Raw genomic sequence first — 13,304 nt, forward strand, 5'->3', positions numbered from 1 at the left:
TGGGTTAAAGAATATTGAAGTGGGTTAAAGAATACTGGAGTGGGTTAAAGAATACTAGAGTGGGTTGCCGTGCCCTCCTCCGGGGGATCTTCCTGACCCAGAGATCAAATCCATGTTGCTTGTATCTCCTGCGTTGGCAGTGGATTCTTTACCACTAGCTCATACCAATCTTAGTTACATGTTTCAGTGATTGTCTTCCTCCAGAGCTGTAAACTCTTTAAGAAGTCCATCTTATTCAACATTGGGTCAGGCATATATAAGGATTTAAACATGTGTTAAATGAATGAATGGCTTGTTGGATCCTTCAGTCCTCACTAGAAATGCTGTCAGTTCTGTGTATTAGTTTCCTATTGCTATGGTAACAAATTACCACACAATTAATGGCTGAAAACAATATAAATTTATTGTTTTATAGTTCTTTAGGCAGGTCTGTATTTCTTTCCAGGTTCTAGGGAAGAGTCTGTTTCCTTGCTTTTTCTAGCCACTAGAGGCTGCCCACATTCCTTGTATTGTGGTCCCCTTATGTCATCTTCAAAGCCAGGAAATGTTGCACCTCTGAGCATTCCTCTATAGTCACATCTTCTAACTATGAATTCAGCGGGGAATTCCTCCAATTGTAAAGATCCTTGTAATTAGATTAGGCTCACCTGGATAATCCAAGATAATCTCCTCATCTCAGCATACTTAATTTAATCATATTTTCCATTTTATCCTGTAAAGTAACATATTCACAGTTCCAGGTACTAGCACCAGGGTATCTGTGGGGGGCCATTATTCTGCCTACCACATTGCAGAGTCTTTACTTGCATCTCTGTCTCTCTCACTTGACATTTACCTTTCAACATCAGCCAAGTGAAGTTTTCCCTAAGGAGTGTCAGGAGTCTCCTTGAAGTAGGGCAACCAAATATGATCCAAACTTAGACACTTTTAAGACTGAAAGGGAGTACCATAAACATTTACACGAGGTCAACAGGTGTACACTGGTCTGACCAGACACAATAGAATGAAATGGATGTGTGGCCTGTGGAGACCCTACCCTGAATTGAAGCAACATTATTATAGACTTCTCCTTGCAGCCTGGTCTGTTAGAAATCAGGTAGATGTTGGGAGGTTTTACTTCCCTCAGAAGATCCATGCTTTAGACTGGAAATGGGATGCTTTATTTGGCTCAGCAGGCTAAACAGAATCTTTTCCCTCTACAGCTTTAACGACACATAAATAACAATATATAAACAACATAGTACTTATATCAGGAACATGAGACTTTATGATGTTTATTGCTTATATATACATCAATTATATGTGCAAGTATATATCAAACTTACAATTTGACATTTGTCTTTCAATTTCATTACTGATGAAGCCTCTTTTAGTTTGTAGTTCCATTACACCTTGTAGCCACATAAGAAAAGATGAAAAGAATTCAAGGTCAGGACACTGAGGACTGTACTTGTAAGCAGTTTTCAGCTTTGGGGAGAAGGAAAAAGCATGCGAAAGTAGGGATTCCATAGCTTTCCCTTATCTGGTCAAGGTTTTCCATTTCAAAGTCTTTTAATCCTAAATCACAAATGAAGCCAGAATATATTTCAGGAAATCATCTTATGATCTTACTATACACATAAGTTGAGTGTAGTATAATAGTTACAACTTTGCAGTTGTAAAATAGTGGCTTTCCAATTCTACTATGCCCTTGACATTTTTCTCTGTAAGAGAACTTCCCCCATTCCACACCTTTACTTTCCTTTTCACCTTCTTATATTTGTAATATCACTATGGACTTAGAATTTTATTTTTGTTTATTCAGTGTATTATAATCCTTTGTCATCTGTATTCTTTTTTGCTGCCCAGATTGTCTCTGAATTGGTCAGTGAGTCCCTTTAAGCCACTACTGTAACCTTTTGACCTATCTCCATCAGCTTTTGAGTTCTTTTTTTACTCTCTGGCATGAGATATTTCAGGCCTACCTCTGCTTTACCTGTCCCAGATCTGAACAGCCATTTTTCCAAGGAGCTCTGGTTCCCTTCAGTGAGGTATTATGTTTACAAACAAGATCTGGACCTCAAGTGCACTAGTTGGTACTTAGCCCTTTTAATTTCCCTTTGGCATTCCTTTTCGGCATTCCCTTTTTCATTCTTTTGTTTGGCTGAGTAGTATTTCACTCTGGGAATATACCTTTTTTTTTTTTTTAACCAGTCTCTAATGGAAGATCATGAAGTGTATTTTTATTTTGCTATTACAAATAATGTCACAATCAATAACCTTCCATATATGTTGTTTCAGATTTACGGTTGTGTATATTCGGGGAAGATTCCTACAAGTGAGACTGCTAGATTAAAACGTAAGTACACCCAATTGGATGAAATTAGCTGTTTTGATCAATGGTCTGCTGTGTTTGAAAGGAAATGTCTAATTCGAAAGATTTAACGTAAGTAGAACTTCAGTAAATCATTTGATTAAATTGAAAAGGTAAGTGTAAATGTAGCATTATTGGAAAATGCCAGATTCTCTACAGAAGTCATATTACTTTCTATCTCCACTAGCACTGGAAGAGATTATTCGTTTTCCTAGTTTCAACCAACAGAATTACAAAATGTTATCAAACTTTTAGATTTTTGCAAACATGATAGGTGAGAAATGGTATTTAAATGTAGTGTTAATTTGCATTTCTCTAATAGTGAAGCTAGAGATATTTTTCATTTGTTTAAAGATGATTGAAATATCATTGTCAACACTGTGTGTGTCTTTTGTACATTTTTCTACAGAGTTTTGGTTTCTTTTTTCTTGATTGTTAAGTGTTCTCTTATGAACATGTTTATCTATGATATATATTGCAAATATTAACAGCCAGTTTGATAGTTGTATTTTGACTTTATTTATGATGTTTGCCAGGCTTCCCTGGCAGCTCAACTGGTAAAGAATCCGCCTGCAATTCAGGAGACCCTGGTTCTATTCCTGGGTTGGAAAGATCCCCTGGAGCGGGGCATGGCAACCCACTCCAGTATTCTTGCCTGAAGAATCCCCATGGACAAAGGAGCCTCGTTGGCTACAGTCCATGGGGTCACTAAGAGTTGGACATGACTAAGTGACTAAACACAGCACAGCACATGATGTTCATCATAACTTCCATTTTTATGTAGTTGAATTTATCAGTGTTCTTTTTTATTGTGTCTGGATTTTGAGTCGCAATTAGTGAAAACTATTATAAATCTTGGCATTAATTTTTTTCCTGTCATGCTGCTGCTGCTGCTAAGTCACTTCAGTCGTGTCCGACTCTGTGCGACCCCATAGACGGCAGCCCACCAGGCTCCCCCGTCCCTGGGATTCTCCCGGCAAGAACACTGGAGTGGGTTGCCATTTCCTTCTCCAATGCGTGAAAGTGAAAAGTGAAAGTGAAGTTGCTCAGTTGTGTCCGACTCTCCGCGACCCCATGGACTTCATAAGTGATTTGAAATCTACAAGTCTAACTACTGTAACTACTCATATTGATTCTTTAACACATAAGGCTGTAATCATCAATCACCTAATAGCTAAAAGTTTTTACATCTGTTTTTTCTCTTAAAGAATCCATCTAGAATAACCTGATTTTAACCTTTTAGAAAGCAGTTTGACAGTATGTATTGAGGCATAAGACTTTGCAGCCTTGAAATACTATCCTAGAGGAAAATGTCCTAAACCCAGAACCTAATATAATGCTTGGTTTTCATTAGGTGTTCAGGTGATAGTTGCAGAATAGGGCCATAAACATGAGGGAGGGGAAATTTACATATGAACATGTTTGTTGCTGAATTACTTACATGAAGAATTTGCTGTAACCTAGAAAAGACAATAGTAGAGAAATGATTGAATAATCTGTGGTATACCTACTTCATTGAAAATGATGTAGCACTGAAATGGTGGTTCTGAAAGATATGTAGTAATATGATAAAGATGCATAATACATGGATGTGATAATAGATGAAAAAAGCAAATTACCCAATTATCAAAAAATATGTTTTGAACATATATACACATTGAAGAAAAAGACTGGAAGAAAATGTCGCAAAATGCTAACAGAGAGTGGGATTTTCCTATTTTCCAAACTTCCTATTTCTGATTAAAAAAAAAAAAACTAAAAAAGTTTAAATATTCATTCTCTACTCTCTAACTGTTCTTAGACCCGGAGTGCAGCCGTGGGGAAATCATTTGAGAATGTAAAGTAGGCTTTAGTAGAGGCACACACAGAGGCGCACTATAGAATTATCACCAAACAACTGTCATTAGGAGCTTGATTATATACAAAAGATCATGGTAAATGCTTTCACAATTTTAGGTGGCTGTGTGGCTAGGAGTCTCAGATCTCTTAAGTGAGGATAATAATGGTACTATCCCGTAGAGTTAATGTAAGGATGAAATGAGATAATACATATAGATGCTTATCACAGAACCTGGCCGACAGTGAGTACATAGTATGTTTGCTGTTTTGGATTTTGGTTTCTGGGTTTTTTTCCCCGAGATTATAAAAATTTGGTTACAATGCCCCCATGTGTCTGTGCTTTGCAATATTTCTGGTCATTAAAAAGATTTCATATTACTTGAGATCAGTGCATTTGAAATGACAGTTCTAGGTCCATGCATTGTCTACTCATGTTTTATATAGATGCTGAAGATTAAACAGCTTTTTTGAAAATAATATTTTATCTCCTGACTATGAAAGTGACACATGCTCACTATATAAAATTTGGAAAATACTAGAACTGTAAGGAATTATAGCCATCTATAATGTAACTGCTCAAACATTTTGATGTGTTTTATATGTTCTATGTAAATATGTATATATATGTGTGTGTGTGTGTGTGTGTATATATATATATATACATATGTTTCCTTTTTTACATAGGGTTAAATTTTAAAATTAATGTAAAATGTATCTTTTACCTTTTTTTGGTGAAAAAAAGAACCATCCAAAATTTATTCCCCAACAGACAGACAGCATCAGCAGGTTAAAAACTACAGGGGTTTCTCTGTAGATCATACATTCACAAGATATTATTAGCTTAACAAGTGAGAATGCCTCTGGTGTAATTTCTGTGACAATATCCACTTCACGGTGTAAACAGTACTCTTATTGTATTCACTTGCCATTCCAGAAGGAAAGGCACAACTCGGCAAAACAGAAAACATTTTGGGGCTGCAATTACAGAGAGATAGACTTGAGAACATTCACCATCCACTGTTCTTCAAACAGGGGCCAATGACTTCTCCACCCAGAAGTGTGAGTCTTTCTCCTTGTTAAATCCTCAAGAGCTATGCTTCATCATCTGCTTAATATCACATATGTGCTCAGTCACTCAGTTGTGGCCAATTCTTTGTGACTCCATGGACTATAGTTCGCCAGGCTCTTCTGTCCATGAAATTTTCCAGGCAAGAATACTGAAGTGGGTCGCCATTTCTTTCTCCAGGAATATTACATGTATAAAAGGGAGATTAAAGAAAAAAAGAATCACAATAAGATCTTGAACTTCCAGCTGCTCCCACCAATACATCAACTCCTAGGTTTACGACAGGGCCTGGGAACACTTCAGTGGTCATCAAATAGGAAAATAGACACTATAGCTGCAAAAATAACACATGAATGAAGTAGATGAATTAAATCTTTAACATCCAGGGCTTGCCTGTTCCAACTTGGTAGCCTTCATGCAATACTCAGGAAAAAAAAAAAAAAAACCTTCATAATTACTTGGCATGTCAGTCAAGGAAATTTTGGTACAAATTAGTATAAGAAGTTAGTATATAATAAGAAAACACACCCCCTCCATGAGCTTGTTTCTTCAAGAATGGGAACTTAGCTCTTCAACGGAGTAGAAACTGGTGAACTAAATTTTGTCACCTGCAATTCCCTGCTCAGGTGTTCACCCTTCCTGGTTTTAGGAAGAAGGAAGCATCTGGAAGGTATAGGGAAGATGTCGGCATTCTTGGGGTTCCAAGGGTGTGTGTGTGTTCAGTTGTGTCCAACTCTTTGTGACCCCGTGAACTGTAGCCCACAAGGCTCCTCTGTCCATGGAATTTTTCAGGCAAGAATACTAGAGTGGGTTGCCATTTCCTCTTCCAGGGGATCTTCCTGACCCAGAGATCGAACCTGCATCTCTTGCGCCTCCTGCATTGGCAGGCGAATTCTTTACCACTGTGCCACCTGGGAAGCCAAGCAGCAACACACACACTGACAAAGGACTAATCCGTCCACTTGAGGGCACTTTACTTCATGTTCCAAGGCTGGAAAAAAATTGGAGTTTTTTAACTTTGGTTTGCAAAAAACGTACACTCATAAAACAAAAGAAAAATGGGTACAGAGTTGGGAGAATGCAGAACAGGTCCCTGAATAAATGACAGACCTTGTCCATTTACTCACATACAGTCACAGCAGAGGTATACATTTCCCCCATCTCACCTCCCAAACAGGGGAAACAATTGTCTTCTCCACAGTGGTTCAGTACATTACAGCTTGAAATAGGTGACAGTCTGGAAACAGTTACTCTAGGTTGTACAAAGGTGTTATGGATATAGTTTGTTGCAAGTAACAAAACTTTCTTTGCAAGACCTACTTCTTCCCCCACAAAAAAAAAAAAAAAATGCTAGTCTGTATTGATTTTAATATGATTTTTTTGTTGGGTTTTTTTCCCCTCTCTTTTTGTTTGTTTTTGTAAAGGAGCATAGCAACATTGTAATTGTAGGATGTGCCTAAGGTTGTGATCACAACTGTAAGCATTATTTGTGCATCAGGAAGAAAACTGGAGGAGGTGGGGGGGAGTTTTAAAAAAAAAGACAAAAGAGGTACAGTTCTAGAGAAATCACTGTCTGCACGGTTCCTTCAATGTGTGTTCTCCTGTTGCCTAGCTGATGTCAATCTTGTTTTCCTCCAGGAAGTGAAGGTCTTTTACTTTAAAACAAGAACAGACAGGTAACTCTGTAGATAATGGTGGCTCTCCCATGGTAAACAGAGGATTGCCTCTCATTGTCACCAGTCTCTCATGTTTCCCATTAATGGGCAGCTACCATAGGTGCATTGAACTAGACTGGAAAGATGCCTTAAAAATGCTTTGCAGTGAAAGAAAATAAAATGTGATTTTGAAGGGAATGGCAACCAACTCCAATATTCTTGCCTGGAGAATCCCATGAACAGGGGATCCTGGCGGGCTACAAGTCCATGGGGTCGCAAAGAGTCAGATACAACTAACACTTATAAATAACTTGAGGAGGAATGTATGAGAATCAGTTTGTTATGCTAAAGAGGCTCCCCTCTTCTTTTTTAAAAATTTATTTTTAATTAATTTTTTATTTTTCGCTTGTGCCTGGCAGCATGTGGAATCTTAGTTCCGTGACCATGGATTGAACCCGCTTCCCCTGCATTGGAAGTGGGATGGAGGTGGGGGGAGTTTAACTGCTGCACCACCAGGGAAGTCCCTCTTCTTTAATTAATAATGAGTTGGTAGCAAATCTCTATTTTAAAAGTATTTCTTCTCTGTGTATAAAATGCGACATTTTGTGTAAGAATTAGGAGAAAATAAGAATGTAATTATATCTATTTGATTATCCTGATAATGAAAAAGCGAACGAAGGCTAAAAAAGAAACTAATGAAAATAGTGAAAGACAGGGAAGGTGGCGAGCTGCAGTTCATGAGGTTGCAGAGTCAGACATGATGTAGCAAGGGAACAGCAGCAATGAAAATAGTTACAGGTTATGGCCAAGTGGAAAAGGTTAAAATGTGAGCCAGACTTCTCTGAATATAGGTTTTCATATAATTGTCATTTTTGAGGCATGTAGATATTCTATGAATTTGAAAATTGAGATTAATATTAACCCAAAAGATAAAGAAGTGTCAAAACTTAAAATTGAATGGAAATAGCAAAAGTCAACCTAAAACCAGTATGGTGTTTATAACATAGGGACAGAAAAAAATTAACTTTTGAACACAGCACTCTGAATAAAAGCAGAAAGAACTAAAAAGTCTTGAACTTTCCTGAGTGGGTTTATTAGAGATGACAGTTTGGCATAGTGATTCTGAAAGTATTTTCTTGTGTTGTGCGTATGCATGCTAAATTGCTTCAGTCGTGTCCAATTCTTTGCAACCCAGTGGACAATAGCCCACTAGGCTTCTCTGTCTATGGGATTCTCCAGGCAAGAATACTAGAGCAGGTTGCCATTTCCTTCTCTAGGGGATTTTCCCAACCCAAGGATCCAACTCACGTCTCTTGTGTCTCCTGCTTTGGCAGGCGGATTCTTTACCACTAGCGCCACCTGGGAAGCCTTGAACTTTCCTGAGTGGGTTTATTAGAGATGGCAGTTTGGAATAGTGATTCTGAAAGTATTTTGTTGTATTGTAGCATAGGGCAAATGTGTAACGGTGCTAATGCTTTTTAGAACCAGAGTTCTGTGGAGGAGAAGAGGGATGCAAATAGAAATGAGGAAGGTACGGAAAAATCCTATGATGTGCATTCAGTCTGGAGGTATCAATATTATATGTATATCTGTACCTTATGTATAGATATTTCCTTGCTTTTTCTATTAAATGGGCCTATAAGCAGTGACATCCAGGAACAGTGAAAACAGCTAGCAACACTATTCAACTTCTAAGTACCATTCTGCAATGGAAGGAACCAGTAAATTAACCATTTCCTGGGAGAAATGGTTAATTCCAGGTCTGAGGCAGCAGAGTAGGGAAAGTATAAGATGGCTCAGTGTCCTCCCAAACAAGGAATTACTCAAAGACAAACAGGGATATGTCAACAGAACACAGAGGCTGCTTCAAAGAGCTTCTCCTGGGCAAAGTCAGGACAGTTTGAACATTAAAAAGCATTGTGACAGAAATGAATGATAGTAGTCTCAGTAACAACACAAATTCCAGGAACTTCCTTCACATAACACCTCCACCCTACTTACCCCAAATATTCTGACTAATAGGTCTGGGGTCAAATTTGAGAATTTACATTTGGCAGGGGGGCAGGGAGCCTATCATGCTGCATATAGGATCTTAGTTCCCTGACCAGGGATCAAATCCTTAGCCCCTGCATTGGAAGTGCAGAGTCTTTACCTGTGGATCGCCAGGGAAGTCTCGAGAACTTACTAATACTTTTCTAAGCAGTTTGCAGGTGCTGCTGTAGATTATGGACCTCAGTCTGAGTAGCACTGGATTATAAAAGTTTGAATTTGAAAAGTATGTATGAGTCTATAACAAAAGAGTAGGGAGAAGGGGATTAAAAAAAAAAAAAAAAAGCTCTTTTTTACAGAAGAATACCATCTGATAAATGTAAAAGGAAAAACAGGGTTAGCAAATCACCATTTTGCAGTTCCTAGTGTAATAACTGACTCAGGAAAGGCTTGTCAGTGGATGATAAAGCCATTAAGAGAAAGGCTTTAGGGGAACAGAATGTTCATACAGTCTCAAAATATCATACTTATCATATTAAATTACTTATTAAGAACAGAGGGGAAAGTTATATTTTTACCTTGGGGAAATCTAGTGGGCACTATCATAAAGGAAGTGACCAAATATAGCATCATCAGAAACAGTGTGACACTGTGTGCCTACTCCTGGATTTAGTGGGAACTACAACAGCATCTATGGGATGTTGTTCAGTTAATAAGTTATGTCCAACTCTTTGGACCCCATGGACTATATAGCATGCCAGGTTCCTCTGTCCTCCGCTATCTTCCAGAGTTTGCTAAAGTTCATGTCTATCGAGTCCGTGATGCTATCTAACCATATCATCCTCTGCCGCCCCATCAATCTTTCAGTCTTTCCTATCTTCAGGGTCTTTCCAATTGAGTCAACTCTTTGTGTCAGTTGGCCAAAGTATTAGTGCTTCAGCTTCAGCATCAGTTCTTCCAATGAGTATTCAGGGTTGATTTCCTTTAGGATTGACTGGTTTGATCTCCTCGCAGTCCAAGGGAATTTTAAGAGTCTTCTCCAGCACCACAATTTGAAAGCATCATTCTTTGGCACTCAGCTTTCTCTAGGGTCAACATTCACATCCGTACGTGACTACTGGAAAAACCATAACTTTGACTATACAGACCTTTGTCAGCAAGTGACGTCTCTGCTTTTCAATGTGCTGTCTAGGTTTGTCATAGCCTTCCAGGAGCAAGTGTCTTCTAATTTCACGGCTGCAACCACTGTCCACAGTGATCTTGGAGCCCAAGAAATAAAATCTATTACTACTTCCACTTTTTCCCCTTCTATTTGCCATGAAGTAATGGGTCTGGATACCATGATCTTAGTTTTTTTTTATTGTTGAGTTTTAAGCTAGCTTTTTCACTCTCCTCTTTCACCCTCATCAAGAGGCTCTTTAGTTCCTGTTCACTTTCTGCCATGAGAGTGGTATCAGCTGCATTTCTGAGGTTGTTGATATTTATTCTTGTCAAAAATGTTTACTTGAATTTAGTCATGAAGAAATAATCAAACAAATCCAGACTGTGGGACATTCTTTAAATTATCTGGATTGGACTCTTCAAAAATTTCTAGGTCATGGAGAAATAGGAAAGGATAGGAGAAATATTCTAAATTGAAAGTGACAACCAAGTGCTATAGATCTTAGATTTTTAAAATTCAATAAATAAGATCTGTTTGAGGAAATTTGACTATGGACTATTAGATGATATTTAATTAGTGCTTAAAATTCTATGTATAATGTACTATGGTTACAGAAGAGAATATCCATTTTAAGGAGTCAGATGATAAAGTATTAGGCGTGAGGTGTCAAGATGATTGCAATTGTATGTATGCATGGCTGTGTAGAAAGAAAGAGCACAAATATGGCAAAATTGTTATAATTATTAAAGTGAAACATATACCTGTGTTAATTTTACTTTCAAGTTTTCTGAAGGTTTGAAGTTTTTAAAAATAAAACATCGAGGAAAAATTAAATCCCTTTCCCTTCCTGTTTTGGGGTGGTTCAAACAGGGCTTCTAAAATGGGTAAGGGGACAGGGAAGAGGGGATTTGTGTGGAAAAGAAGACCGAGAAAAGGAGTGTTTTGAAACACATGAGAGGATCAAGAAGTATGACCCTCCTGTATTAGGTAATGAAGAGCCGGGCTGTAACAACCTCCAAATCTCCAACACAATGAAGGTTTGTTTCTTGTTCAAGTCACTGCTCTCGCTGAGAAAACTGAGGCTCACAAAGGTGAAGCAACCTGCTTAAGAGCCAGCAAGAGACAAACCGGAATTCCCACCCAGATGTCGCTCCAAGCCTGTATGTTGGTTTCAGCGCAGCACACAGCCCCTGATGTTAGTGAAACTGGCCTAGGTCCACATCTGCCATTCTTTTTACCTTCCAGCACGCGTGCACTGGATCCATGTTCCATCCCTTAGAGGCAGCCTCAGGCCCTGGCAAGACCTCCCTTGAGGACTCGGACCATTCATTCATTCCTTCCACAGGTATCTTTGGAAATACCTTTTATGTCCTAAGCACTAATCTAGGATACAACAGTGAACAAAGTCCCTGCTTCCTTGAACTTACCTTCTAGGGAGAGAAAGGAACAATAACTGAGTAAATGAGTAAATGATACAACTTGAGTAAAGGCTATGAGAAATAGTAAAACACGGTGAGAGGAAAAGAGTGGAGGGAAGAAGAGCATCATTTAGATAAGGATTCAGGGAATGCCTCTGCACGTCAGTTGGACCTGAGAAAAGTGTGTCCTCAGCTCAGGAAATAGCAAGTTTAGGGGTCCTAAGACTGTAAAAAATTAGCAGCAATAGAGGAACATTAAGGCAATTGTGGCTGGAGAGGGCCAGGGAGAGGAGAGAAGCAGAAGGCAGGCCCAGGTAGGGCAAGAAGTGAACAGAAGCATTGAGACAGGGCAGTGATGTGATCTGATTTTCATCTTAAGACCTCTCCTGCAGAATTCTGTATGGATGATGCAGCTATTTGGGTGAGAATTGATGATGGCCTGATAGTAGTGATGGGAACTGGGAAGTGGCCAGAAGAGATATATTTTGAAGAAAAAGCTGACAGAATTTGGCATAGATGTGGAATATGAGATGGAAAGAAAGATGCCTTCTACGTTTTTAGCCCAAGAAATACTCTTGATACATAGTCCCTTAGGTTTACAGAGACAGAAATTTAATGGTAAAAATTGTATGTGCCACATTATTGTTCAATTTATTGTATAATACTTACATGTGGTTTTCTTTTTTAAGTCTTGGAAACTGGAGGACTAGGTTTAGTAAGTGCTTAATCAGTTCCTTATTTCTTTAAAGTGGTATTGATAGTATTTGTTATGCTTCCCCTTAAGACTTTGTGAGAACAAAATGAGGTAATGCTTGTATCATCTAATAACCAACTTGTGTATTTGTGTGATATTTTCAAAGCAAAATGTGCTTTCTTGTGCTAATTTTCTAATGTGCTTTCTAGTCTGCTAATAGGTAACACTATGCTAAAAATCTGGTGGACACTATATCCCAAATTATGTTAAAATACTAACACTGCCAAAGGAGACATCTCTCTGGTTTCTTTCTGCTTCCCAGTCTCTGTCTGTCTGTCTGTCTCTCTCCGGAAAAGAGCTCATGCAGACAAGAGCAGGCCAACCTCAGGGCTTACAGAAGCCTGACAGATGCTGTTTTGGGGGTTGTTCCTCAGGGGCTTCACTGGTGGCTCAGTGGTAAAGAATCCCACCTGCAACACAGGAGACCCAGGTTGGATTCCTGGGTCGGCAAGATCCCCAGAAGGGAATGGCTACCCACTCCAGTATTCTTGCCTGGAGAATCCCAAGGACAGAGGAACCTGGCAGGCTACAATCCACAGGCTTGCAAAGAGTCAGACACAACTGAGAAACTAACACTTTAACTTTTTTTCCTACATTCTCAACACACTGATGCCTCTGCAGATTGTCCCTTGGTGCGACATTACAAGGGACAAGCACTTCAGGACACTCCATCTGAAATTCCCTGTCTTCTTGGTTTGGCAGAACCCAGTTTGGTCATCATCAGAACATAACAATGTTTAGCTTTTTAAAAGGACAAATGAATTTTATTGTGTATCAGTTACTGCTGCAAGTTTGTTTAGTTGCCATTCTTTGTTCTTATGCCCTGTAGCCTTTTCGTTTTTTCCCCCTGGGAGTTCCTAGAAAATCAGATAAAAATATTTAACTGATATTTACCTTTCAGTCTCTACCTCTTGAACCAAATAACATTTCAAAAGTGTGATTTTGGTTGCTACAGATCCATGGCAGCATGCTATTTTGATGAAAGTTTTGCCTTGTTGCACATAGAGAATAAAATGTATGACAATAATAAATATCAAGGCATGAATATTCACAGACTGTTTCCTCTCA

General features: G+C 38.7%; 1 long non-coding RNA gene across 1 annotated transcript in view; it reads left to right on the forward strand.

Moving 5' to 3' along the window:
* LOC122445205 overlaps nt 1–13,304 on the forward strand; it is a 53,823-nt gene that overhangs the window by 2,107 nt on the left and 38,412 nt on the right. The window contains exon 2 of the long non-coding RNA XR_006270474.1: nt 2,281–2,338. This is a non-coding gene — a long non-coding RNA (uncharacterized LOC122445205). The remainder of the gene's footprint in view (nt 1–2,280; nt 2,339–13,304) is intronic.

The sequence above is a fragment of the Cervus canadensis genome, chromosome 7 (assembly GCF_019320065.1).
Source record: "Cervus canadensis isolate Bull #8, Minnesota chromosome 7, ASM1932006v1, whole genome shotgun sequence".
Taxonomy (NCBI): Eukaryota; Metazoa; Chordata; class Mammalia; order Artiodactyla; family Cervidae; genus Cervus; species Cervus canadensis.